At 39.3% G+C, this 4,251-nt stretch overlaps 1 pseudogene; it reads left to right on the top strand.

Moving 5' to 3' along the window:
• The first annotated feature begins 121 nt into the window (after positions 1-121).
• On the top strand, positions 122-2,123 carry LOC102835774 (annotated as a pseudogene).
• Positions 2,124-4,251: the final 2,128 nt, after the last annotated feature.

Here is a 4,251-nt window from a genome sequence, read left to right as displayed (position 1 = left end):
CTTCAGTCTCTGACTGTTCAGCTCCACTCTTGTCATTGCTGGCTTTCCACCATTGCCGATCTGCAAGTCTTCGCCGTCGCCACCCCTGGCTACTCTTCACCCTGACTCAACCATTGATGCCATGTCAAGTTATTCAAGTAACCTAGACCATGGCCAGGATCGAGGGTTGGGGGCACCTTGATTTGGAGGAAGTAGAGCAAGATCTTTGTCTGGCAAGAAGTTTGGAAACCCTAGGGAGAAACTAGATATGAAGAGGTGGAATCTTGATGACCTGCCCAAATTTGAGAAGAATTTTTACCAAGAACAGCCTAATTTATCTAGGCGCACAGCATAAGATGTGAAGACATACAGAAGAAGCAAGGAAGCTATGGTTAGGGGTCACAACAGCCCAAAGCCAGTTTTGAATTTTTATGAAGCAAACTTCACTGCAAACGTCATGGATGTTATTGCAAGACAAAACTTTACTGAACCTACTGCTATTCAAGTTCAGGGATGACCAATTGCTTTAAGAGGACTGGATATGGTTGGAATAGCACAGACTGAATCCAGGAAAACATTATCTTACTTGCTGCCTGCCTTCATTCACATCAATCATCAGCCATTCCTAGAGAGAGGTGATGGGCCTTTTTGCTTGGTGCTGGCAACAACTCAGGAACTGGCCCAACAAATGCAGCAAGTAGCTGCTGAATACTTTAGATGCCATTTAAAGTCTACTTGCAGCTATGGTGATGCTCCCAAGGGACCACAAATACGTGATTTGGAGACTAGGTGTGGAAATCTGTATTGCAATACTTGGGAAGCTGATTGACTTTTTAGAATGTGGGAAAACCAATCTGAGAAGAACATCCTACCTTATCCTTGATGAAACAGATCGAATGCTTGATATGGGCTTTGAACCCCAAATTAGAAAGATCGTGGGTCATAAAAGACCTGATAGGCAAACCTTAATGTGAAGTGCTACTTGGCCAAAAGAAGTAAGGCAACTTGCAGAAGACTTCCTGAAAGATTGTTGTTGTTTAGTGCCGTTGAGTCGATTCTGACTCATAGAGACTGTGTATAGGGCTTACAAAGGGCAGCTGGTGAGCTTGAACCACTGACCTTGCAGTTCAAATGACTTTGCAGTCCGACACATTAGCCCACAGCGCCACACCAGCCAAGTTTCATTCCTGTTGACTCTTGTCACCATGTATACCCATGGCAGGCTATCCATCTCTCCTGATAGTTCTCGTAAGTTCATCACATCTTCTTTTGTTTCCAACAAAACAATGGTTTTATTCTCCTTCTTGCGCATGACTCTTCCATGAGATAGATAAATTTTTCATCCTTCTCCACATCATGGCACACATCCACAATCTGAAGAAAGTTGTGGTTTGTGCTCAGTTCCAGTGCACCAATGTTTATAAGAATGTAATCTCTCAGGAGAGAGATTTCATTCATATAAACATATTCATCAAATTGGAAGAACTGTTCAAAACACCAAAACAGGTACAGCATACACTTTCTTTAAACCTAATAACATAAAGCAAGTGAGTGCCCTTATCTCTGTGCTTCGTGAAGCTAATCAAGCAATAAATCCCAAGTTGCTTCAGCTGGTCATTCCAGGGGTAGAGGAGGCATGATGTATGACCGTTGGGACAGATACTCTGCAGGCAAAAGGGGAGGATTCAATGCCTTTAGAGAGAGGGAAAATTATGACACAGGTTACTCTAGTCTGCTTAAGAGAGATTTTGAGGCAAAAACTCAAAATGGGGTTTACAGTGTTAGAGATTACACCAATGGGAACTTTGGAAGTAATTTTGCGTCTGCCAGTGTACAGACCAGTTTTAGGACTGGTAATCCAACAAGGACTTACCAGAATGGTTATGATAGCACTCAGCAATATGGAACTAATGTTCAAAATATGTGCAATGGTATGACCCAACAGTTGGCATGGCATATGCCTATTCTGCTACTGCAACTGCACCTATGATTGGTTATCCAATATCAACAAGATAGTCTCAATAAGACTTTAGAGGGCTATGTAGATGTCTGTTGTCATAATTGCTCTTTATATTGTGTGTATCAGACAAGATAGTTACTTAAGAAACCTGGGAAATGTAGACACGACTGCAGTGCCACAGTAACTATGGTGCATTTTTTTCACTATTTAAGTTGGATATTTCTTTATATTCCTGAAACAATTTTTAGTTTTTAGTTTTTTGTTTTTTTTTACTAGAAAATGCAAGCAGTGTTTTCACAAAGTTAAATGTACAGTGATTTAAAATACAATAAATGAAGGCAATGCGTGGCCTTCCAATAAACAACAGTTGAAGACTAAAAAACAAAAGCAAAAAAACAAACAAAAAAAAAAAACACAGCATATCTTACTAAAAGAAAAGTAAAATCAAAGACAAGTCTGATACAGGTTTGTATCACAGAGCACATATTCATTCAGTAGTGATTTTAATTAGGCTACTTTATTTGTCTAAAATAAAGAAATATACTTGGAACAAGTACAACCAGAATGCTCCTTAGAAGCAAGAATGGTGAGACTTCGTTTCAGGTATTTTGAACATGCTACTAGATGGGACCAGTCCATACAGAAGTGTATAATACTTGGTAAAGTGAAGGGTCAGTGAAAAAGAGGAAGAGCCTCAATAAGGTAGATTATACAGTGGCAGCAACAGTGGGCTCAAATATAACAACTGTGAGGGTGGCACAAAACCAGGCAATGTTTCATTTGGTTGCACATAGAGTTGCTGAGTCGGAATTGACTCCCAGGCATCTAAGAACAGCATTCATCCCAGTGATCATTTCCTGTTTCTTTAAGAAAAATAACATAATCTACATATTTCATGAGTCTTAATCCTGGTGTGGTGCTCTAGGATGAGCACTGGACCACAAGGTCAGTTTGAAGCACAGGGTTGGTGGTTCAGACTCACTAGCCACTCCTCAGAAGCCCTATGTAGGGTTTCTATGAGTCAGAAGCAACTTAACAACAACAACAATGAAAAATACATGCTAACCTCAAAGTTAGCAGTCCACCAATTGCTCCTTGGAAACTGTATTCTGACTTAACAACAAGAATTAGAATCAACTCATTGGCACTTAGTAACAATAGCAACATATGTGTAGGACATACAGGATTTGCTCAATAAATTTTAGTATTCTTATATATAAAATAATCTAAAGATTATAAATCTTTTATATTGTAATACAAACATAACTCGATGACTTTGGGGTTACATTTGTGTTTGAAATTTTTCAAATCCTTGATTCATAATGAAAGTCACAATTGTATTATTCTAAATAATAGTGGGAGTCCTGGAGCGACACTATAAGATAAGCACTGGACTGCAAGGTCAGTTTGAACTGGAAAGTGGGCAGTTCAAATTCACCAATCACTCCTCCAAAACCCTACAAAGGGTGGGTATGAATCAGAACCAACTCAACTGCACTTAACAACAAACAACAACAACAAATAATAGTGCTTCTGAAAATCTTTTGCATTTTTGTCATATAATCCATAATAATCTCAACTTTTGAATTATAACTTCAAATATTCACAAATAGAAAAAAATACACAGTTGGAAGGAAGACTTCCAAATAAAAAGAAACAACTAGGACTGGATTTACCATTCTGTCTGACAAGCTTTAAAAAGAAAGAAAATAGAAAAAAAAAATGAATCAATGGGATTCAAGTTACTGAGCATCAGGCAATGAAGGATAGTGGTCCCCAAGAGGTGGGACGCATCTGAGAAGAGCCCTATGATGGCCTAAGCTTATTGGATGAAGCACTTCACAGGCTACAAGCGCATGAAGGGCAGACCCAGGCACAGACATGCAATCACCCTAAGGTGAAGAGATAAAATTGACAGTCCAGGGAGGCCAAGGCTGATCTCATTTAGACAGCAGAGAAATGGAGAAGAGAGAGATGTACAGAGAGACAGGTTAGAGAACTGTAGAGGTTTGTCTTTGGTTCTTCAACAGAGGACTGATTAGTGAATGTGTGAGGAAACTAATGGGCACTGGATGGTTGTTTGAAAAGATTATAAGAAATAATAGGCAGGGATGATATCTAGCTGGAAAAAGTTCTTATTTTTACTGCAGCTCTGGAGAATCTCATAATTCAGTGGATATTGGATAGAGTAACCAAAAGTGTCTTGCCTCAGCAAAGGGGGAAATTATCTCTAGTTAATGTAGCACTGTTGGATAAGTACTCGACCTCAAAGATAGTTTGAACCACAAGGTGGTTGGTTCAAACTCACCAGC

This window comes from Chrysochloris asiatica, unplaced genomic scaffold, assembly GCF_000296735.1.
Source record: "Chrysochloris asiatica unplaced genomic scaffold, ChrAsi1.0 scaffold00276, whole genome shotgun sequence".
Taxonomy (NCBI): Eukaryota; Metazoa; Chordata; class Mammalia; order Afrosoricida; family Chrysochloridae; genus Chrysochloris; species Chrysochloris asiatica.
The sequence above is the reverse complement of the archived record's forward strand: the minus strand, read 5'-3'. Positions and strand labels throughout refer to the sequence as shown.